The sequence below is a fragment of the Grampus griseus genome (genome assembly GCF_964374135.1).
Source record: "Grampus griseus genome assembly, chromosome: 10".
Lineage (NCBI taxonomy): Eukaryota > Metazoa > Chordata > Mammalia > Artiodactyla > Delphinidae > Grampus > Grampus griseus.
Genome location: NC_139004.1, coordinates 87,762,433 through 87,788,011, shown reverse-complemented (window position 1 = coordinate 87,788,011; position 25,579 = coordinate 87,762,433). Strand labels below are relative to the sequence as shown.

At 39.2% G+C, this 25,579-nt stretch overlaps 1 pseudogene across 1 annotated transcript; it reads right to left on the bottom strand.

The window, feature by feature from the left end:
* Positions 1-2,065: 2,065 nt before the first annotated feature.
* On the bottom strand, positions 2,066-25,579 carry LOC309828292 (AN1-type zinc finger protein 6-like; annotated as a pseudogene). Its single transcript has 2 exons — positions 25,450-25,579; positions 2,066-2,949 (listed from the first exon to the last, which is right to left on the bottom strand). The product of its transcript is annotated as an AN1-type zinc finger protein 6-like (transcript).

Sequence of the window (25,579 nt, the reverse complement as noted above, 5' to 3'; positions counted from 1 at the left end):
TTTCTGAAGTATTTTACTCTTTTTAAAAATGAAAATTGTGCCGATACTCATTATCATTTGGAATCACTTCAGTAAATATTGGAGGTAAAATCACCACAGCGGCTATTACAAATTTAGCAATTAGTAAGTTGTACCATTCTTTTGAAAGAAAATATGTAAACAGAGAGGACTATGGTTCATGGAAATGGTTAGGTGTTTCTGCTGTGATTTTTATTTGAACCCTGTGCCCTAATTTAACATGTCTTGCTTTACATGTAGGTGATAATTACCTCTTGAACTTGCATGTGGAATAAATGCCCTGATACAGAATTTAAGTTGTAAGCGAGGGTGCTTCTGTTATTTGTCAGCATTCATTCTTATTCTTTACTCTTATTCTGCCTGCTGAAATTATCTTATAGCCTGATGATTCTACCTTGGTCATTAATACTGTGGGGAAGAGAAAGAATTATATCCTGTGTAATTGGATGTTACCTGGGAAAACTCAGAAAAAAACAGACACAAATGATAAGAACAGCAAATTGAATTATTTTACCATCGGACAGTAAAATGGGACAGACTAATATAAATGACAATGCTAATGTAAAATGTCTATCGAGACTGGCTAATGAGGAAGTGAAGGGTCCATCCAGTGTGATTGGCGTATTGGCCTTTCCAAAGCATCCAGGCAAGAATGGCTGCCCTTCCAATACTAAATTTCAAGATCACATATGGAAATGCTCATTGGGATCGTAAACTGTGGCACAGTAAGTACACGCATTGTGTGTAGCTCATATTTATCTGTTTAGTACCTAATTGTTGAGTGAAATCAGGGAATTACCATTTTGTCTTAACCCTCGCCGATTTTGCTTGCTTAATTTTTCCTCCTGTGCGACCCCTGAAGATATTAAGATATGATGATTAGGAGACTAAGAGGTATTTTAAAATGTGTTTGAAATAATGATAAGCAGTAGATCATCTATGTTGGGAAAGTTGACCAAATTGGGATGAAACAGTATAGCATAGTGGTTAAGAGCATTTGTTCCCAGTCATAGGTCTGGGTTGGAGCCCTAGCCATGTCCCTAAATAACTGTGTGATCTTGGACAAGCAGGTTAATCTTTCTAAGACACAATGCTTACCTCTAAAAAGACACTAATGGAAGGAAGGACCTGCCTTGGAGGATTGCCATGGTAAGAGGACATGATCTAACCATAGAAAGCTTTTTATCATAGTTTGGCTAATGGGTACTCAATCAGAAAGTCTAATAAGTTAATAATAATATTATTATTGGGGTTTGTTTTGTTCTTACAAGGGAACATTATGGTTTTCCTTTTTATTTAATTAAAGAATGGCGGATAAACATAAATACAGCACAATTACTCCAGATCACTTTTCATATTGTATACAAACAGACCAATGAACGTAATCTGAAAGAAAGCTGCAGTCAGCGATGAAATGCATGGAGCTTTTCCTTCCCTCGCTCAAAAAAGTTTAAAAACACACAAACTAAGAATCTCATCAGCACACTCTCTCCTGTGACAAATGATTCAGACATCAATAGTGGGTGCAAAGAAACTATATGCTAACATATGTGTAACCTTTGTTAATGAAAAGCAGAAGCGGCCATAATGATTAAGATACATTTGGTTACTGATAACTAGTTGTACCCTAAAGGGCATTATCAGAAGAGAAATCGTGCTGCAGAGAAAACCTATATATACATACACAATGAGAAAATAAACTGCAAGAGTAACGCACGCATGTTTAATACTGGAAAAATCACAGCCCTCCAAAAATTTCTCCACATTTGTTATAAAAGCCCTCTGCACTCAACTAAAATTAAAATGATCTTAGAAGGATAATACTTGTAAAGTTTACTTAAGTCTTTTCAGCCACAGAGACTGCAATGTAAATAAACGTTCAGAGTCATTTTCAAAACAGAAACAAACATCTATTCTCCTGATAACATGCATGATTAAAAGGTCTATGCAAGAAACATTGCTCTACATTCCCAATGACTAGGAAAAAAAACCTCAAGTCAATTTTTAGTTTGCAGATGGTCAAAGGATTTTGTATTCCAGCAGGAGTTCAAATCTGGATCTTTTCACCAACAACTACTGGATTTTCTTTTCTGATTTTCTCAGCATCAGCTTTGTAATTGTAAGAGCAATTGTGTACATCTGAGTAACGGTGTACACCACAGTAAACATTTCCACACCGGCATTCAAACCCCGTTAAGTCCCACTTTCTTCCTGCACATGAAACGGCGATTCTTTTTTTGTTCTGGTTTTTCAAGAGACTTACTTTGCTCTTCAGATGACTGCTGTGCGGTTTCTGATCCTGAAGCTTGCAGGTCTTCTTTTGCAGGTATTGCTTTGTTCACAGATGTGCTGTCCACTTGGGAAGATGCTACAGATTCTGATAAGAGTGACTGATCTGATACAGGGCTTGGCTGCATAGACGAAGATGTAGAGTCTAATGCCAGCTGAGCTTCTGGGACACTGCCATCTGTGCCCTGAACTGGTAAAGACTCAGACTACTGACAGAAGGTGCAGGTGGGCTTATTCTACCATTACTACTATTCTGTCTCTGAAGATGTTCTTTATAACACATTGAACACATGCCATTTGTACGAGGGTTTCCATGAAATCCGCAGCCAGTGGAACAAAGTATAGGCACTTGGCTGTGGTTAGTTTCTTGAGCTATGTTCCTCCGTTGCGCACTCTGATGAAAGTATAGGGACTTTGGATTAGGGTTCCTACTGCACTGAGGATGCTTTGTAGTTCTTTCTCTGTAGAGCAGTCCCCACTTCCCTATGTCACGTTGTCTTTCCTGCTGTTGCTTGGGCTGGCGGCGGCTCTCTCCGCCTGACGCGCTGCCCGCTGCCGCCGGTCGCCGCTGGTGAATGAGGACAGGTGAGGCCACCGAACTCCTGCTCGCTCGGGCCCGGCCGCCACCTCCAGCCCCTCCGCCTGCTGTTTATGAAACTTTTCTGTTTGGTTGTTCGGCCTGTGCCGCGACCGCGGGGGAGAGCTCCAGGAATGGCCGGCACCCGGCGCTGACCTGATTATTGGGTTTTAAATGCTCAATTATTCTTCAAGGGTTACTTGAAAATACACAGGATGACAGTATTAAACCTCAAAGAGTAGTTCATTAATTCTTCCAGAGTTTCAGATACTGGTCTTGGGACAAGATGTCTCGTCTCCAGGAGGTTACATGCAAGTTATAAAGCAAAGGAAAGGACTACAGAGTAATTTGAGGATGAGAACGATATTGTAGAATATATGCTCAAGTAGTTGTGAGAACTAAGGTAATGTTTATAGAGCTTTTAGCAACATACTGGGCACATGTCAGGCACTCAGCCTCTGCTGGTTGCAATCCTTATTCTCTCAAGACAGGATCCAGATGGCAGATAGCTCAAAATGTTGCCACAGTCAAAGCCAGTAATACTATTCAGAGAATGTTATTCAGAAAGATGTTAAATCTCAGACTAAAAGCTTCACTGCTTCTGCCTTAATCAGTAAGGCCTATTCGTGACCTCATACTTGTTCCTCACGAATTATGGTAATTAAGTTGAAAACTGGGTCCCTTGGCCTGGTAGAGCTCGTTTGGCTACAGAGAAGGTTCTAGATGTTAGACTGAAGAACATGAGGGGCTGAGAGTTTTTAGAGAGGCTTGGGAGAGGGGAATGTGTTGAGCAAAAGGAAATCATGGGACTGTCATACAGAGTGAAGTAAGTCAGAAAGAGAAAAACAAATACCGTATGCTAACACGTATATATGGAATCAAAAAAAAAAAAAGGTTCTGAAGAACCTAGGGGCAGGACAGGAATAAAGATGCAGATGTAGAGAATGGACTTGAGGACACGGGGAGGGGGAAGGGTAAGCTGGGACGAAGTGAGAGAGTGGCATGGACATATATACACTACCAAACGTAAAACAGATGGCTAGTGGGAAGCAGCCGCATAGCACAGGGAGATCAGCTCGGTGCTTTGTGACCACCTAGAGGGGTGGGATAGGGAGGGAGATGCAAGAGGGAGGGGATATGAGGATATATGTATATGTATAGCTGATTGTTGTAAAGCAGAAACTAACACAACACTGTAAAGCAACTATACTCCAATAAAGAAGAAAAGAAAAACAGAAATCATGGGAAGAGTGTCCAGAAGCCGCATTTTGAGAACGGTACTTAGTTTAGTGTTCTTACCTAGAGCGGGTTACCTTCATCTGCCAGGACCACTGCCCGTGAGTGACAAAGTCCTGCTGGCCCTGGAAGTGCCAAAGGAGATTTCTCTGCTACCATGTGGGAAAAAAAAAGCTTTCTTACTTGCGAAATTAAGCACATTTGTCTAAATTTGCAACACCTGACTAGGCCCTTTCTGTAGGAAAGAAAGCCATTCTCTCCTTGGGTTTTTCCTCTTCTATAAGAGGAGATGCTAAGGAACGCAGAATGGGGGGCAAAAAATTCTAGTTGCCTCCTGCCGTAGCTCGGGAGGTTCATTATGTAGTAATGAAATGATCTCAGAGAGAAAACGATAAATCTAGGCCAAGATTTCAGTTTAAAGAAAAGGCAAGGGGTAGAGTAAGCGCTAGGTATATTTTCCAATGTAATGCTAATTGAAAACATTTCACTTGTGTTCAGGGACATTCACCTCTCACTGAAAGGTCGTTCAATACCTTCAAAGAGAGTTTTCTTTAAAACGGCACGTGCCCATACTTCTAGCCAGAGACTTAAGTTCTTTGGATAGCTTTCAGCTGACAGCCTGTGTTGTTGAAAAGGCAGCTAGTGGCTACAGGTGTTGTGAAGGTAGATGAGCCCCAGCTGCTCAGGAGAGAAGTGGGGAAGCGGAATGCTCCTAGGCAACCGGAAGGGACTTGGCAGCAGACGGTGGTTCGCCTGGGGGAAGAGCTTCCAGGTCTAAGCAACAAGCCGGTGGAAGGAAATGATGCAAGCTGTGAGCTGAGCATCCAGGCTTGGTAGGTACACTTAAATTGTATTTTAGAAGGGATGGTAGAGGAGGATTTGGGGAAAGATGACGATGGTGTGCTTTGGAATCAGATAGCCTGTAATGCCTGAATCTGCCTCTCACTTGCTTGGGGCTTTTGAGCAAAGTGCCTGAGGGCTCTAAATCGCTTTCCTCACCCATAAAACGGAGGTGGGATATGCCTGCCTCTAGTGCGTGATAAATAAATGAAATAATACACAGAATGGGGTTATTGCGCTACGTGAGGAAGGAAGCCCTCACGGCTCCGAACTTAGAATCAGTTTCAACTTTTCTCCCATCTCCAATATTGCAGGAATGAGAAGGCTAGCGCTAATTTTTCTTAATACTTGAAATTTCATTCTGTTTATCATTTTCTTTGACCGCATGTGTAGACTTGCTTATTGCTCAAGGTGAAAACTGACACAGAAAACGCCATATTGAAAGGAGACGCCCACTGTTTTTTCTTGGGCTTAAAAGGGAGGTCAAAAAGAGAAAGCCGGGCTTCCCTGGTGGCGCAGTGGTTGAGAGCCCGCCTGCCGATGCAGGGGACACGGGTTTGTGCCCCCGGTCCGGGAGGATCCCACATGCCGCGGAGCGGCTGGGTCCGGGAGGATCCCACATGCCGCGGAGCGGCTGGGCCCGTGAGCCATGGCCGCTGGGCCTGCGTGTCCGGAGCCTGTGCTCCGCAACGGGAGAGGCCACAACAGTGAGAGGCCCGCGTACCGCAAATAAATAAATAAAAAGAAAAAGCCTTCTTTACTGGTTCAGAACAATTTCCCAAAATGGTCATATGTAAAGAATTTTAGGTTTCTGCATCCTTAAGTGTTCGATTTCAATTATTTTCCTTAAAACTAAATGGTATTTTCAAGAGAAAAAAAATTGCATCAAAAATATTGTTTTCTCCTCTTCTCAGATAGCATATTCCCATCTGAGTGTTTCAGTTGTTCTAAAGCCTTTCTATACAGATAATGGAAAAACTTGACTCTTAGATACCTTCACATTTTTATGAGTAAAACATGCATGACATCCTGGAATACCTTCGGGCTCATTCTTATTTATGACATGTTTTTGAGAATTTGAGTAAGACTCTAACATGAAAACAGAGTTTAATCGTGACGTTGTGATTTTTAAGGCGAAAAGTACCTTAATTAAACATATTGATCTGGATTTTTTTTTTTCTTGGACAAATGTGAGATCACTTGTCACTTAATAAAAGAGGAGTCACTTTTCCAACAGCAGAAAACTCCCAGGAAGCTTTTCAGCCACTCAACCTGAGATAGAAAACCTTTGAGTGCTTTTCTATCAGCATCTACTACAGATTCTTTTCTTGACTCTTCCTTGAAAATCCTGTGTTTCCTAGGCTGAAATAGACCCTGTGCACAGCTGTTTGTGATTTATAGATGATCTTGGTGTTGAGAACTACCAGCAAATCCCACAATTTTCTGTATTAGGACATCAGAGGTTACTCTCTAGATAACGCTGCCATGGCAGAGCATGGAGTATACATGGAAATAACTTATCCTGAGAATTATCTTTAAGTAAAGCTTCATAGAAGGCGGAGGAGTTTGTTTTCAGGTCTTCTTTCTGTATTAGAGGTTTTTAAACCAAAGTATCAGAATTGGGTTCCTGCCCAGCTGTCTTGAATCAGAGTCTTTGAGGCTAAGTCAAGGAATCCACAGATTTTTGTCTAATGAGCTGATTAAAATGAACCATCAGATGTGGTATCCAACGTTCTAAAGTACAAATGAGTAAAAAATATCTGGGGCAAGACAAAAACATTTCTTAATAAGACGGCGTGTAAAGTGAAATCAGACATCATGATTAAGATCTATGAAAGAATGAATCTGATTAAAGCACAGCCTTTTGGCCTTAAGAATTTATAAACTGTGAGATTTACATCAAAATGCTTTCTTAGTAGTATAAGAAGGATATTCACTGTTGTCTTTGAAAGAAAAACAAATGTTAACAACAATTTAAATGTCCACAGAAGGAGATAAATTAAATACGATATGATAAATAGATGCTGTGGACTAGCATGCAGTACTTAAAAAGAAATCTGCGAGTAAAAAATATACAAGACAGGTTGTTGCTTCATAACCTCCTCAGGAGCTTCCTGGGTGTAAAAGGAAACAGCCTCCCCGCTCCCGACCCCCAGTAAGCAGAGGGCAAGAGAGACCAAAGAAAAAGGCAGACCCTTCCAGATTGCTAGGTGGCAGGTTTAATAAGCAAGAGAGCTTACTTAGAAGAAGCTTTGTCTTGTGTGGCTGCAAGACGAGTAGATCTCCATACTCACCAGCCAAAGGTGAAATGTTTATATAGAGCCCCTAACTGGGTTTAGTAACATACCCAGTCCTATTTCGAGGCTGTTTCCTTGGTGCAGTTTCTAGGAGCAAAGAACGCAAGCTGAACACACATCCCAAGACAGTGGAGGTGGGATGGGAAGCCTCCAGTGGCCTGGGTCCAGCCTGTAGTTCAACTGGCGGTCGAGTCTTCTTGATGACCTCCTCCCACACAGGTTTTGGGGTGTTACAGGCAAATATAAGATGAAAAAATGAATGGTTCTAATTATGTGAAAATTTAAATGATAATTTTCATTGTTATACGTTCATGTATAAAACCATAGGTCTGGAAGAGAAGGCACTAAATCAGTAATAGTGGTTACTTACAGAATGAAGTGGCAGTATTGAGATTAGGAGTTGTGCTCAAAGATTTATTTAGCCTTATCCGTGCTATTTCTGTTAAAATATTCACCTTAAATAAAATAACGTATTGCATACTTTATAATTTGCTTAGGTATATATAAAAAACAAAGTGGCGTAACTGTTGTAAAGTTACGGCAAACAAGCAAGCCTCATGGGGTATAACTATAAAGCATCTTATTTTTGTCTTATCACCTTGTTTTATGTTTTTTCCCACTTTTATTGAGATATAATTGATGTATAGTACTGTGTAAGTTTAAGGTGTACAGCGTAACGGTTTGACTTACATATATCATGAAATGATGCCTGCACGTTTTGTTAACATTCATTATCTCATATAGATAAAAAACAAATAAAAAATATTTTTTTCTTACAGTGAGAACTCAGGATTTTCTCTCTTAACAACATTCATATACATCAAATGGCGTTGTTAACTGTTGCCATCATGTTGTATATTCCAACTCAGGAAGGCAGGCTGGACAGCTTGTCCTTCATATAGTTCTGTATGGGAAACGTGTTACCGAACTAAACTTGGGTCCATCTGCCCTCATGTGGTAAAGCTAATCTACTAACACAGGGCTGTGGTGGAGGAAAGTGCAGCGTTGATTACAGGCGCCATACAAGGAGTCCAGGCAGCTCATGCTCTAAAAACCCAGAAGCCGCAGCAGATTTCAGGGAAGCATTTTTAAAGGCAAAATGAGGGAGGGAAGTCACAGGTTACGTGGTCAGCTCTGCACAAGTCTCTGATTGGTTGATGGTGAGGTAACAAGGGTGGTGTCACAGGGGTTAACATTATCAATCCTCAGGCTCCACTCTGGGGGCTATGTGCTCATGGTCATCAAGCAGTTAACTTCTTCCATTTGGTGGGGGCATTGGCATCTGAAAAACAACTCAGGGACTGTGCATCAGATGCAGTTATCTGGGTACTTCAGGGAGGAGCTAAAGATTCTGTGGTTGACATATGGCTGATTTACTATTCAAATTCTTACCAGTTCTCCTGGCCCAACTGCTGTTTTTGTCACTACATGTTCACACCCTTTCAATCATTAATTCTTTTTTTTATAATTTTAGCATCTTTATTGGAGTATAATTGCTTTACAATGATGTGTTAGTTTCTGCTTTATAACAAAGTGAATCAGCTATACATATACATATATCCCCATATCTCCTCCCTCTTGCATCTCCCTCCCACACTCCCTATCCCACTCCTCTAGGTGGTCACAAAGCACCGAGCTGACCTCCCTGTGCTATGCGGCTGCTTCCCACTAGCTATCTATTTTACATTTGGTAGTGTATATATGTCCACGCCACTCTCTTCGTCCCAGCTTACCCTTCCTACTCCCTGGGTCCTCAAGTCCATTCTCTACCTCTGCATCTTTATTCCTGTCCTGACCCTAGGTTCTTCAGAACCTTTTTTTTTTTTTTTTAGATTCCATATATATGTGTTAGCATACGGTATTTGTTTTTCTCTTTCTGACTTACTTCACTCTGTATGACAGACTCTAGGTCCATCCACCTCACTACAAATAACTCAATCTCATTTCTTTTTATGGCTGAGTAATATTCCATTGTATATATGTGCTACATCTTCTTTATCCATTCATCTGTCGATGGACACTTAGGTTGCTTCCATGTCCTGGCTATTGTAAATAGAGCTGCAATGAACATTGTGGTACATGCTTCTTTTTGAATTATGGTTTTCTCAGGGTATATGCCCAGTAGTGGGATTGCTGGGTTGTATGGTAGTTCTATTTTTAGTTATTTAAGGAACCTCCATACTGTTCTCCATAGTGGCTGTATCAATTTACATTCCCACCAACAGTGCAAGAGCATTCCCTTTTCTCCACACTCTCCAGCATTTATTTTTTGTAGATTTTTTGATGATGGCCATTCTGACTGGTGTGAAGTGATACCTCATTGTAGTTTTGATTTGCATTTCTCTAATGATTAGTGATGTTGACCATCCTTTCATGTGTTTGTTGGCGATCTGTATATCTTCTTTGGAGAAATGTCTGTTTAGGCCTTTTGCCCATTTTTGGACTGGGTTTTTTGTTTTTTTGATATTCAGCTGCATGAGCTGCTTGTAAATTTTGGAAATTAATCCTTTGTCAGTTGCTTCATTTGCAAATATTTTCTCCCATTCTGAGGGTTGTCTTTTGGTCTTGTTTATGGTTTCCTTTGCTGTGTATAAGCTTTTAAGTTTCATTAAGTCCCATTTGTTTATTTTTGTTTTCATTTCCATTTCTCTAGGAGGTGGGTCAAAAAGGATCTTGCTGTGATTTACATCATAGAGTGTTCTGCCTATGTTTTCCTCTAAGAGTTTTATAGTGTCTGGCCTTACATTTAGGTCTTTAATCCCTTTTGAGTTTATTTTTGTGTATGGTGTTAGGGAGTGTTCTAATTTCATTCTTTTACATGTAGTTGTCCAGTTTTCCCAGCACCACTTATTGAAGAGGCTGTCTTTTCTCCATTGTATATTCTTGCTTCCTTTATCAAAAATAAGGTGACCATATGTGTGTGGGTTTATCTCTGGGCTTTCTATCCTGTTCCATTGATCTATATTTCTGTTTTTGTGCCAGTACCATACTGTCTTGATTACTGTAGATTTGTAGTATAGTCTGAAGTCTGGGAGCCTGATTCCTCTAGCTCCATTTTTCTTTCTCAAGATTGCTTTTCAGTCATTAATTCTTCAGCCATGCTTTTGTGACTCAGGGGGCCTGGGAGACTACAGCTTTTCTACAAATAAGAGGCAAGCAGAGGACATAGTGGGAGGGCTCTGTCCTGGGAAGGCACCATAGGGTCCTACTCAGGCACACACATATCAATCCAGTGTGTCCTCAAAATACAGATGACACACAAAGTGATCTCCTTGAAGCCTCTCAAACTGAAATAAAGAGGAAGAAATCATTCACTTCCCAGTTCAGGGAAATAAGTATTTGTGATAATAAGACCCAAAAGCCTCATCAAAATTCTTTTAATAACTTTGTATGGAGTGTATTCTATATAAATATTGCGTTATTATGTATACCTGAAACTTATATTGTAAGTCTTCTATACTTCAGTAAAATTAAGTAATTAATTTAAAAAAATCTTTCTCTATTTCCTCACCCATAAATTTCTTATGCTTTTTTAGCATGAGTCAGGGGTTTGACTCATAAAACCTGTTTTGCCCCATGCTGGGCTTTTTAAATTATTAATTTAATTTTTTTTTTTTTTTTTTTTTTTTTTTGCGGTACACGGGCCTCTCACTGTTGTGGCCTCTCCCGTTGCGGAGCACAGGCTCCGGACGCGCAGGCTCAGTGGCCATGGCTCACGGGCCCAGCCGCTCCGCGGCATGTGGTATCTTCCCGGTCCGGGGTACGAACCCGTGTCTCCTGCATCGGCAGGCGGACTCTCAACCACTGCGCCACCAGGAAAGCCCCCTCATTTTTTTTTTTTGAAGTACAGTTTGCAAGTCTCACTTGGGGGTTGAGCTCCACACTCAAAAATGTGGACTCTGGTGTCCTCAGGCCTCATCTCAGATTTCTGTTTCAGATTCAGTTACCATAGTGTTATCTTCTCAGGGGTGGCCTGAGCGTGTTTTCTTTTATGGGCCCATAGGCCTGGCAGTGGGTGAAATAACGCTAATCCATGCAAGAGTCTTAAGGGACAAAATATCAGTACTTCGTTCTCCCCAGTCCTTAGAGCCAGCAAGTTGGACTTCAAATGTAGGTTTTCTTCATTGATTCACATAGACAAATGCTTGAGGATATAAGTGGAAAGTTTACCTTTTCTAATCTTAAATCATTCTTGGAGCCAAATAAAACAGGACAAGGATGGGCTCAGAATTTGAATAATACAATAAAGCACAGGACTGATTTGCATATGTAGGTGAAGGACGGGGGCTACGAATGGAGGAGTTACTTAGGGAGAGATTGGGTGATTAATCAGAAGTGGTCAAAGGAGTTTCTGAAATGCTTGCTTGGGAGGAGGCCCTGAAGTCAAATTAAGGTTACTAGCTAGAGCCTGAGGGAAAGCTCTATTTCGTAAAATCTCGGTGTTGTATATATATCTTTCTGTTTCATTTTTCTTTTTTCTAAAGAATATATATAAAATATAATTGTGTAATATGTATGGTGTATATAGATCATGTATACATTATAAAATAGGCATATTCTTTATATTCCTTAACTTTTTAAAAAATATTTATTTAATTTGGTTGTTCTGGGTTTTAGTTGTGACAGGCAGGCTCCTTAGTTGTGGCTCCAGGGTTTCTTAGTTTCAGCTTACCACCTCCTTAGTTGCAGCACGTGGGCTCCTTAGTTGCAGCACGTGGGCTCCTTAGTTGTGGCATGCATGTGGGATCTAGTTCACTGACCAGGGATCAAACCTGGGCCCCCTGCATTGGGAGCTCAATGTCCCATCCACTGAGCCACCGGGGAAGCCCCTATATTCCTTAACTTTTTAAACTTTAATCTCTAAAAATCTGGAATAATGTAAAACAAGCATACTTGAAAAAAAGAGAATATGGAAAACTGAACATAGAAATTATAATGAAATTTAAACAAAGTTTTTAACTATGGGAGTGTATAATAATTAGTGTTATATGAATGTCAAAGCAGAGAAATGTATTTGACTATAGGGTAAGAAAGGAAATAAACTGTAAAAGTCTTAAATAAAAATAAATATTCCAGGAATGGAAATGCTTTTGTCAGGTATCTGTGTTTACAATAATGTGTTTATACTCCTAGCAATGTTAATTTGAATAGATGCTTTAACTTTGAGTTGTCAGTGTAAAAATATCACTTGGTTTACGAGACAATCGACTGTCAAATACATTGCATAGATATGCTGGATGTTTTATAGCTTTGTCGTCTAGACACTAATTTTATCCTTAAGAATTATTGGAAATCAAATTTAGATAGTTTTCCTGAAAAGGGTAAACTTGTCTATTTATTGTGAGAATAGAAAAGTTGAAACCATCTGTCAGGCAGTGGCACTTAGGAATTAACTTCAGACAATCAAAGATGAAGTTTTGCATGAGAGCATGCATTAATCTGACAGCTTTATGTCTAAAATAAATAACAATATGATATGATTTGGTGGAGTGGGATAGGTTTGTAAATAGTCAAACATTAGGAAACTAAATTTTCTTGTTTTACGGTCATATGGGTTTTTCTGTTTCCTTCTGAAAACTTTTTTCAGTTATGTATCTATATACTAAGATGTGTATAATTAATTATTTATTTGATGAATTGTGCTTTCAGTGTTTCCCTACTGTCTCATAAAAGCATCTGACACTGATTGGTTTTGCACTGTTTCATTTACTCAGAAGTTAGGTATATAGTTAACTCTTGCAAAGTGTTCTATAAATACCATCTATTAAAGAAGTTATCACAGCATATTTTTATCATTGGTTTGCTGGTCTCTCCACTCAAAAGACAGTAACTGAGTCTAGGGCAGGGAATGTGTTTTATCTGTCTTTGTATCTCTGGCATAGAGGCATTCTGCTTGGTAATTGGTAGACAATCAGTAAATCAAATAATTAATGAAATGAATTAATAAATGAGAGTTCTGGAGCCTTCTCTCCCATCTCGCAGTCAGATGTAATCCTCTCATTCCTGGTGCTTCCTATGCCAGTCTCTAATAACTGACACTTCTGCATGAATCATGGGAAAAGACACGAAATGTCTTTTCTCTTAATTAAGTGAACATTCCACAGTCTCTCCATTCTCCAGCAAGAGACAGAAGTGAAACCAAGATTCATAAATGCTTAAGCACAGCAGTAAAATCTGCAGTGTTTTTTTTTTCTGTAAGCCTAGCAGACGACTTGCTGAAATATTCTTATTTCTATGGCCTGTTGAGATAAGAGATTCAAGATTTCCTAATCTGCAAAATGAGAATAATGGTCATAGCATCTCAATGAAGTTGTTCAAATGATTAACATAGAATACACATAAAACATGGTGCATAGTCTGGTATTGTTAGGAGTGCACTAAATATCGATAGCTGTCATTTACTGAGACCTGACATTTTGATAGAGGAGTGCTTCAGATCAGGCTCCTGTTGAATGTGGGGACAGAAAGTCAGTAACGTAAACAAAATCATTCTCTTCTTAAGCTGTGTTGTACTTTTCCAGCGTAAACAAAGAAAGGGTTTTTGAAATTTTATTACTATAATATTTTCCCTCCCTTGTCTCTACATTTAATCTCCATTTATAATTACGACATTTTCAAGAAATCCCTATTAAGGACTTGAGGCTTTAATTATAAAACATCTAGTGTTGTGTGCATGTGCTTTACATCTATTGTCATTACTTTATCCTTGGATCTGCAGAACCTTCATCTGTAACGTGTGTCTCATTCAGTAATTAATGTCTGATTATCTATTGTAAACAAAAAATCAGTCTAAGAAATGGAAAATTTTATTTGAGCAAAATTTGAGGATTATAACCCCAGAAGAGCATCTCAGAAAGCTCTGAGAACTGTTCCACCAGTTAGAAATCAAGGCACAGTTATGTAAGATTTTTTGAGGTAGAGGGCTGTACATCAAATGATGTATTATCATTGACAGTTTACATAATCCAGATCTAAGTGTCAACCTGGTGGGTCACATGACCCCTTACAAGATCAAGAAGGAATGTTATCTCTTTAAGGAGTTGTCTGGATGCTGGAAGAACATTGTTCTTTATGGGTGACAAGGTATTCCTGCTGATGGGGGAGGTTTGGTTGACGCATAAGGCAGATACACAGTGCACAGTAAGGGGGAGAGAGGAGGCCAAAGGGCAGAGAAGAATTTATGTGTAAATTTTTCTTGTCTTGCCATAAAATAGAAATGTTATTTCACACTATTCTGAGTGGGCCTTCATCCTAGGCACTGGGATATAGCAGTTAGCAAGAAAAGCAATACTTCTGTTCTCATTGAGCCTCCATTTCGTAAGCAGTAATAGGCATTAGACAGGTGATCAAAAAATGAACTGAATAGCTACAGACTGTGAAGAAAATAAAGTGAGAGAACTTATAACGGCACTGGTAGGAAAGGGGGCCTTACAGAATGAGAAGTTAGGGGAAGGAGGAGATTTCAGCCAAGAGCTAAAGGATGAGAGTTTTCTCTCCGTAAAAGGAGTTCAGACTGTTGTCGAACCCAAGTTTATGTGCCCGATTACAGTGCGGCCAAAGAAAGCAGAATGTCGGAGTTTGAAGGGAAACGGTTTATTGCAAAGGCCAAGCAAGAAGAAAGGGCAGCTCATGCTCAAAGAGGCCAAACTTCCCTATGGTTTGGGGGGAAAGGTTTTTATAGGCAAAATTTAGGGGGAGGACTGCAGGGCATGTGACCTTCCTGACTCGGTGGTGGGGAGGTAACAGGGTGGTGTTCCAGGAATCTAGTCATCAGCCTTCTGGTTCCACGCAGTCTAGGGTCCAGTGATTTTGCTCAGCCTGAAGTTACCAGCCTCCACCTGGGTGGGGCGGGGGCCTTAATTCCTATAGAAGGGCTCATCAATCGGTACCAGATTGTGTATCCCTTGAGGAGGAACGAGGACCCTGCTTTATCACTGCATTATTATTTCTTGACTGCTTCTCCTTTGCTTCTGTATTCCCTCCTTTCCCGAATTTGTGTCTGAATCTGCCCTTTGGCACTCAGGGGTGGTTTAGGAGGCTGAAGTCTTTTTCCTACAGATAAGAAACAGGGGACGTGGAGACGCTTTTGCACCCAGGAGGACCCCACAGTACCCTGCTTGGTTTCAATCCCCCGTTTTCTTTTATACCTCTCAATCTGGAGGGGAAAAGGTGTTGGACAAGAAAGGGAATAATGTTTTGGATAGACAGGTTTATCATAAACTGGGCAGAGGCACTCGGTTTTAGGGGGACTTGGTTTCACAAATATTATCTTTCCAAACAAATCATTAAGTCAAAGGCTTTGAGGCAAGAACAGAGTCTGGAGAAGAGAAAATGGTATCAGATGAAGTGGAAAACATCTTGTTGACTTCTAGATCATGATAAGAAAGTTGGATTTCATAGGCAGTAAAATGGGAAGCAATTTAATGTTTAAGCAGAAGAGTGGCATGATCTAAATAGTTTTTTAAAAAAATCAAACTGGCCACTGTGCATTAAATGGATTACAGTGGGGAGGCCAGTTTGGAGGTTAGTGTGATTGTGACAATGAGAACGTCTGGTGTGTGGGCTGGAGTAGCAAAAGGAACGGTGATTGAGAAGAATGGGAACACTTGTGAGATTCTGGGGGCAAGATCAGTATTAGTAGTAGTGGATTCAATAGGGGAGGATATGGGAAACTAGAAATAAAGGATGACTTCTTACTTTGTTTTTGTTTTGCTTTTGCTTGATCACCCGAAGTAAAACTCATAGGCCCTCTCATTTTAGATCTTTAAAAAAGTCTCTGCAGCAGAATACGTGAGGATATTTTTCTTTTAATGTGTACTAGGTCCTCTCATTTATACCACATGTTATAAATGTTGTTTTCTCCTTAGGTAGATTGTAGATCATTGTCAACAAAAATCAAGAAATCCGTCCTACCCTTATGCTCAGTTCATACTTTTGGTCTGAAGTTTATTTTTATCAAATTAACACACCTGCAAAGCTTAACTTTGTAAATCGAGTTTATTTTGAAAGGTAGTGTTGAATTATTTTCCAAATAAAGCAGCTTAAAAAAATTCAGATGTGGTCCTGTATGCACAGTGCTCTGAGTATGGTAGGATTTTTTTTTTTTAGCATACTAATGTTTATTTGGAGATGTATAAAAAATATGCAGTCCTACAAAACTTTAAAGATTTTTCAGATCCCTGCTAAGTTTTTTTTAGACCCTTTTTTTCTAGAAAACAATAGGTTCGATCAAATTTATCCTAATATTTCAATAACTAAGATACCACTCAGAAATATTTTAGACATTTGAAATCACAGAATGAGTAAAATGGGAGGAAGAGCTTTATATGCCTAAGACTGTCTCTGTCTATAGGGGAGTTGGTTCTCCAATTTTTAGCAAAAAGTCTACACTGGCAAATTGTTGAACCACCATTAATATAAAAAATTTGGTCAATCCTTGACATCTTTAATGCATACTTGATAAGAAATATATCCATAACATTGATATTTTAGCAATAGTTTTATCTGATGGTGTATAGAAAGGAGGCCAAGGTTATATTGTACTACATTCAGTTTTAACTTTACTGAATACCACAAAATTTCCCCAGCCAGCATTACAATAGAAGTCAGCTTGTTGCCCTTTTACTTCTGTATAACACAATATCAAAAACATTTTATCTGCCAATATGTGATTCTGGTGACCTTTGACATTTTTGAGCATATATTCTCATGCATCATCAGAGGTTTCATGCCAAACCAATAACACACTTCTCTGTTGTTTTCAAATGCCTCCTATATCATAAGGTTAATGATCAATAAAATGCACTGACATGGTTCTTTTTGCTGCCATACCTCATTATTTCTCTTTTCACTCAATCTCCACATGCTTTTAATAGTTCCTGAGTAGCTTTTGTTTTTTCATTTAATAAAGAGTAACAATGTGCCATTTTCTCTTTATAAAATAACAGTCTCTCTGATGGGATTCTATCCGGGGGAACCAGTTGTATTCAAGATGCCTTTCATTTGACCTAGGACAGTGTTTAACTCATCATTTGACAGTTGTGTGCCTTTAAAAATTAAAAGTCTGTGTGAGATCTCCAATTTGTATGAGTTTGCACGAGGTTATAGAATTCACGTAAATGCTGTCTGGCTTAGGGGACTAGGAACTAGCGTTGGATCCTAAAAAGTGATCTAAAACAAGCCTCAGCGAACAGGACCATTAGGTGAAATCTGGCCCACAGCTTGTTTTTGTAAATAAAGTTTTACTGGAACACATCCATTCCTGTGCGTTTACTTATTGCCTCTGGAGGCTTTCATACTACAATGGCAGAGTTGAGAAGTTGCAGCAAAGACCACGTGGCCCTCAAAGTTGAAAATATCATCTGGCCCTTTACAGAAAAAAAAGATTGCTGATTCCTGATCTAAATAAAATTAAGCCTGTTTCTTTTGGAAGCTACGCAAACCAGAAGGTTAAGTTTTGATTTCAAACCTGAAGATAACATCACACATATTACAAATAGGGATTCACTTGGCCAAATTCTTCCTTTTTTATTTTTACCATACACTAGGAAGGTTTTCAGAAATTATGGTAGGTCATTTAAACAGTAGCTTCAGGTGTTTCTGAAGTTAATAACTAAGGGCTTTCCAAAATCTGAGCACATAAAATAAATCTTATATAATATTTAAAATGTATATAACTTGGTGTTTTTGAGGATACATCCTGTACTTTGAGTTTATTAATATTTACAATCATAGATCACTTAATTGTTGAAATATAACTAGTGTCTATCTCTTTTTTTAAAAAAAGAAAGCAACGTTTATTTGAATTTTAACTCATTTGCTCAACAGAATTTGACCACCTTTTGTAAGCTAGTGCCACTCTAGGTGCTGGGAAACACATCCAGTGAACAAAGCAAAAAAAAAAAAAAATCCTGCCTTTGTGGAGTTTACACTCTTGCGAGATTTTATGACAGGAAGTACAGTGATTAAGCCTAATACTGCTTTTGTTCTGTTAAAATCCCGAGACTTGGCTACATCAGAGTATTTTTTTCTTGGTGTTCTAGTAAAAGAGCATTGTGTTGATTAGAGAAATACCTTGATCCCAAATAATGGATCCCCCTTTGTTTAAGATATTGATATTTAACCTTTATTCATCTCAGACACTTTAAGGATCTTTTGAGAGCAGTGGTCCTTTCCTCAGGAGGGAACAATCCATTTAGTCCTTTAAATCATAATTTTACACATAATTTCCAAAAGCACAAGGACCGTCTCTAGTCCATCCACAGAGCTAAAAGCTATTAACCTAGACCAGCTCTTAGATAAGTTAATAGGATTAAGGATAATGTGCTATTAGATACTTATAGAACTATTTTAAATATACAAATCTATTATACATTTTATTCATTCAGTGATTGATTTACTCCACACATATTTTACTAAATACTAACGCTCTTAGGTGCCAGACACTGTGCCAGGCAACACTATTATTCTCAAAACATTTTTTTATATGATTGGTTTTATGATACAACCTGTATGTTAAGTAATCAATGGAGCATCGTGACTGAACCAACTTTTTTTTTTTTTTTTTTTTTTCCTGGCTGCGTTTGGTCTTCGTTGCTGCACTCAGGCTTTCTCTAGTTGTGGCGAGCAGGGGCTACTACTGTTCCTTGCGGTATGTGGGCTTCTCATTGCGGTGGCTTCTCTTGTTGTGGAGCACAGGCTCTAGGCATGCGGGCTTCAGTAGTTGTGGCTCGCGGGCTCTAGAGCGCAGGCTCAGTAGCTGTGGCTCACAGGCTTAGGTGCTCTGTGGCATGTGGGATTTTCCCGGACCAGGGCTCGAACCTGTGTCCCCTGCGTTGGCAGGTGGATTCTTAACCACTGCGCCACCAGGGAAGTCCCTAAGCCAAATTTTATATAAAGTTTACAAGCAAACATTTGTGCATTTACTAAGCATCACCCCTTCTAGTTTCTATCAGGACTTAACTAAACAAGAGGAAATTTGCTTCTTATATTTATCAGGACTGAAACAAGAGGATTTGGCTATGTAATTGTTAGAAACCTATATTTCATACAAAATAAGTAGAAATAAAAATAAACTGTGGGGTTACTTTTGTTGCATTCCAATGTGTTTCCTTTGTGGAGTGCAAGATTATACGTAAGACGAAAAGAAGCAGCTTCATTCACTGAATTCCAAAAGACAAGTCGTTGAACCCCTTGTATGTCTGCCAAGTATCTGTAATAATTTGAAACACCGTATTAAATATTGCATATTTTAATTAACATAGTTTAATTTTTCCAAGTGGCATTGGTAAGTTTTAATGTAATAAGCATTACCAACTTTAGATCAGGTCTTGTGAGAGCAGGTGACACCAGAATTATAAGTAGAGAGTTGTCTGCTATGAAATTATGCATTGATTTAAAATCAACACACTCAAGGATCTTATGGTTACAAATGAGATTTTAGTCCCAGAACAGCCTCTTTGTGACTTAATCTTTACGTACATGTATTATTCTTATCCATGATTAAGTACTATAGGAAATGCAAAACTTTCCTTTTGAGGTTACTAACTTCTTGCAACTGTAGTCCAGAGAGATTGTCACTTACCAAGTGATAGAGTTTTTTAGTATAGAAACTAGCATAGAATGCAAGTCTCCGTGTGAGCCTGTCAATAAACCATTATCGCTTAAAATATAGAAAGAAAATTATTGAGCTTCAATAAAAAGAAGATCCATTAACAAGGGGAAGATTAAGATATGTTAAATTTCTTCTTTAAATTTAGTTATGAGATAATCCATGTCATCTATAATAGTTTTTCCCCAGATGAATTTTAGCAAGGCATATCATTGAACTCTAAAGTTTAACTAACTGAATGGATAATGAAAAACTTACCCTATGGTTCCATTTCTAGTAATATATGAGCAGATAAGGATCTAGCACCAATCTTTCTTCTGAAAACACTAAACAAAATGGAAAAGAAAAGAGATGCATATGTAGTCTAACAAGAAAGTAAAGAAATTCGGGCTTCCCTGGTGGCACAGTGGTTGAGAGTCCGCCTGCCGATGCAGGGGACATGGGTTCGTGCCCTGGTCTGCAAAGATCCCACATGCCGCGGAGCGGCTGGGCCCGTGAGCCATGGCCGCTGAGCCTGCACATCTGGAGCCTGTGCTCCGCAACGGGAGAGGCCACAACAGTGAGAGGCCCGCGTACCACAAAAAAAAAAAAAAAAAAAAAAAAAAGAAAGTAAAGAATTTAGAGCAATAGCTAAATGAAGGCAAGAGCCTGAGAATAATTGGAACACTGCAGCCCGCTTTCACCTTGAGGGCACGTGGGAATCTCAGTTTTACTGAGTACCGTTTCTTGGTATTTCACAGGACTGGGGAAGGTGCTACTATGGAAGAAAAAAAATCCTAAGGCTGCGCCAAAGTGAGAAAACCAAAGCAGGGATCCTCTTTTCTTATAGCTGGAGCTCAAAAGTGCTATACTCTCCATCTAAAGGTGAATTAGAAGGAACTGTGAATTCACATGAAAATAGGGAAATTGCCTATAACCAGAAGCTGATATTTGAACAAGTCTGCGACATAAGTTCATACTATGTGGTCAGTCCCAAAACACTTCAAGCCAGAAATTTAGATATGTGTTTCTCATGTAGGAGTACATTTAAGACCTGTGGCAGGACCAGATGACAAAATCCTCCCAGGAGGTACCCACCTGCGTCTCATGGCTCAGAAGTTTCGTACGTAAGTTTACAAACGAAATGAGCAGAAAGCAGTTAAAAATCGATAAACACATAGGAAATAAGGCACCATGAGTGAAAGCCGGAAGAAGTAAGAGAAACAACAATTAAACTCACCTTTCTTATAAAGTGTGTCAGTTTTCATCTTGGGATAAAAGTCATAACTCATTACCTTAGAAAACGCTTGATTATCTTATAGCCATAAACATTTCTTCACTATTTTTTCCTTAGAATATGCAATGCTACTGTATACTGGTAAGGTAGTATTTATTGTAACATACTTAAGGAAGGTTGGGAATGGTGCCACATCAGAGAGGCTACCATTCCTGGGAGACGACTATTCTTTCTTGTTAGGGAAGAAGTAAAAAGGCTAAAAACATGGGCTCAAAATCAGACTAAGTTCTTTTACCCTGTAATATGTTTGCTCAAGGTCCCAACTAGCAGTGTATTTAAATTTGAACCTTTACGCTGTTCATTTGCAAAATAGTCTTACAGTATCCATATTCCCAATACCCATAATGAGTTGCCGTGGGAATTGAGACAAAACATGTAAACGTTGTATCCCAGTTCAGCATATTAATTTGTTGGTTCTTGTTAGCTGTATTACCTGTTCCTCCTTTTCCTGGGCCACTCCCATGAGACAGAGTAACTTGCTCTCCTGTACCCTACAGAGGAGAAGGATCGCCTGTTCCCACCTTTATCAGGTTTAAGGCTCCTCAGTTTCCAGGTGGGTGAATTGGGCCTTTAATCCGTGCCTTTGGGTCTGTGTTACATAATTACTCACTAGGTCTCAGGAAAATCTGAGGACTCATCTGAGACTCACCTGTCAGCTAGCAGTATAGTTTCACTGACTCGAGTAATCAGATATCAGAGCTTTTCAAGTGCTTCCTCATGACCCTCCCATAAAAGGGATTCAGCGGCACCTGCTCAGTGTCTGTGGCATTTTGGTTTCTGCATTCTCTGACAATGCGAACCCCGCTTTCATGGCCTTTGAAGTATTTACGTATTTGCTCACTCTGTGTGTGTAACCGAGGTAGGATTGCCACCATCACCTGCTGAAACCCCACCACCTCTCCTTTCCCTGTCCACGTCCCTGTGCCTCGTACTGAGCACTGTGCCCCCAAACACCACCTCACTGCATTCGCCCCCTGCGCAGATGCCTTCGTCACCCAGAATAGGCCCAGCCAAGCTGCTTTCCCATGTGGATGACAACTTCTCTCTGCTCGGGTTCAGACACCCCTGTGATAGACCATCTTCCACATGGATGCCCTCTGAACCCCTCCTGGGCTGTAACTCCCCACACTAGATAGCCCTCCCTACCCTGCTAGGACTCCGACACACTAGGCCAGGCTTCCTCCTCCAGCCCATCCCAGACTTGCTAATGAAGACCCCACCTTATCTCTGATATCTGATCTCTGGTCACCCTTGTACCTCTCGTCCCCTGAACCCCTCCTGGACACTTAACCTTGCTCACTTCCGTCTAATGACTTTAGCCCCGAATTGTCTGAGGAGGGAATACCATGCTAAATTTAGTCAGAAGGAAAGTTAGGCTTATCAGCTCCTCTTGGGAACAAAATAAAAGGGCCTTGGTATCTTGAATTCTAGAATATACCATCTTCTACTTGCTTAAGTCTCCCAAGTATTGTCCAAGTGTTGAAGTCTCCTTTGTCTCTGAGGATGTTAGTATAAGACAGAATTTACAAAAGTGAATACAAGATAATACACAGAGTTCATTTCCACAAATACATGTATATACCGCTCTCAAAGAATCCCAGATTTTTGAAAATTAATTTACATTTCCATGATGTATACAATTTCTTATTAGAAAGAACTGCAGGATAGAATTACAAGGTTGACTTAACAGGAACTGATATTTGAGATTTGCTAGCGGATTTATCTGAGAAATGGTTTATCCCCTAACACTTTTCACTTTGTCAAACACCCTAAGATCTAAAGATTATGTGAATAATAAACACCTTGCTCACCATGTCCCTAGAATAAGCTTTTGAAGATGAAGCTCTTTAGAACTTAACTGGACAGTATTCTCCTGGGTGCTATAAGGAAGGACTTTTAAGACATTTCAATATGCTTGTTTTGGGACATAAAGATCATGAATGAGTGAAGGAGGGTGACTCCCAAGAAGAAGCTGAAATCACTGTGTGTCAGGTAAAATGAACAATGCCCTTTAGGCATATTTCTGGTGTTTTACATAATACAGAAAAAGTCAAACCATTCTTAACATGTCCTCCTAAGGTAAGAAGCAAATATAAGTAAAAATACTGTATTCTCCCTCTCCCAACTTCTTCTGAGAGCAACATTTTAAACTCGGCTATATTTCTATGAAATTTTCATTTGTAGCTAAGGCTGTTCAGTCCAGATATAGGAACTGTCAATATCCAGGATTTTCATGAATTACACACTTCTTCTCCTGGGTAGAAGAGAAACCATTTGCAAACCCTGTTCATTACATTACATAATTCCACATGAAATACCTAGAATAATTCTCTTTTTATTACTCAGAGCTCATTAAGGAAGACAGGTGCATTAAAACAATACACATACAGTGAGTGGTATGGTTTTCACCTTAAAATAAGTAAACACCTACTTGAAACCTTTTATACCATTGGTTTGGCATCCCCATTGGCTCACAAATATAAATTAGGCTCTTAATCAGTTTCACTCACGTACAAAAAGACCCCAAAAAAACTCTATTTGAATATTTCCTGACTTTTTTTGGAAACATAATTCCAGTGTTTTAATGTAAGTTTTCAGCAGCTTTGCTATATTTTATTTTGGCTCAAAAGAAGACGGAGATTTTTCACATTCTCATATAAATATGATATCATAAGAAACAGTCCATAGGATTTATTAGAACTTCATAGGTGATACCTTTTCTAAATAATTTACAGTTGAAAAATGAACTGAATATCTGGGAGAACTGATCATTTTTAAAGACATTTCACTGCAAGTAGACAAGTGGCTATAATTCTCAGTAGTTGCATTTAGTCTGAGAAGATGATTCTGTCTTTGGAGACTCAGCTACATATGTCTCGAAACGCCAAAGATCATGCATGAAAGCTTTTTTGAGGGTGGTCTTTCAGATATTGGTAGTTAATTCAAATCTTTAATTTCATTGAGACATAGGATGCCATGAATATTGTGAAATCTTACACAGATAAGAGTAATTCAGAAAATATCACGTTTTGTTGTCAAGAGCTCAGGTGGGAGATCACGTACCCTAAGATTCAAGTCTTAGAAATGCTACTTACCAGCTGGATGACACTTGGGCTTTTGACTTGAGCATAAACTAACCTTCAACTTGTTTGACCGTAATTAACAAACAAACAGTATATTTATATGTTTATACTATAAAAGTAATATATATATCTATTTATAGACACAGGTAGATAAATATAGCCTGGACATAAACATAGATATAGATACATAAATATAGATATATCTTGCCTCTTAAAAGTGGTTAAGTTGTAATGCACTGTGAAGAATTTACCATAATGGGTAGAAAATATAAAGCAATTTCTCAGAGTGTAGGTCTTATAAGTGATGAGGCAGAAGGCAGCGTGAGTTTGCCCAATCAGGGGTTAAAATAGAAGGAAAATGATCCTCTGTGTTAAAGAAACATGTTTTACTAACCATGGCCAATTTAGCAATTTATATTAAGATACTCTTTTTCAAATGTGACTTTGGTATGAAGCTGTACTGTCCTTCAGTGGAGGGAGAGAATATCTCCCAGGCTGGCACAGGGAAAAGCAAGGTGTATATACAAGTTGAAAAGATGTAATGATTTTCTTTGTATAGTATGGATACCTTTTGGTGCCGAGGTAATATTCTGAGAATTTTGCTTATTGCTTCACGCTAAAAGGAAAGGTAGATTTCATAGATAGAACTCACTGGCTCTGCTGATGACATCTGAGCACATTGGTGCAGGAATTGTTACAGAGCTGATTGTTGCTAGAATCAATACTATTTATCATAGGGTTTAATCCCATAGAAATCATTAACTAGGGTGCCAAGCAACTAGAGTGAAAAAGTAAAATATATAAAGAAGTCTCCAGAGAAAGAGAGAGCTACTGTTTGTTTTGATTATTGATCCCTTTGAGCTTAACCTCCTCATCCAGCCTCCAGTCAGTTAGTCATCTGAGCAGAGCCAAATGGAAATCCTTTATGTTTATTTCTTTTGGTTTCAAGATGTAAACCAAGTCAACCATACAGTCAAGTTTGCTGTTATGTGGACACTCATGGATTGGAACCGGAAAACCATTAAAAAAAAAAAAAAAGCAGTTCCTAGGCTAGCTCAAAGTCCTCCTCTGGGGATTCATGATCTCTTTGGTTCTGCCTCCCAGGCCTCTGAATCCAAAGCCTAAACTCTCCCCATGCCGTACTGCTTCTACAGATGTTAACGACCAACGTGATTAAGTTTAATTTTTCTGAACGCCAGGCTTCAATAGTGAGATCCACGTACCTGTGCTCTCTCCTTGAGCATGCTGATAGGCATCGAGAAAAGCTGAAGGTGAACTCTTGATCTCCCCAGTCTCTGAACGTGGAGGAAGAGCCACCACCACTCCTATCCTTATAACACCCTCTACTTCCAT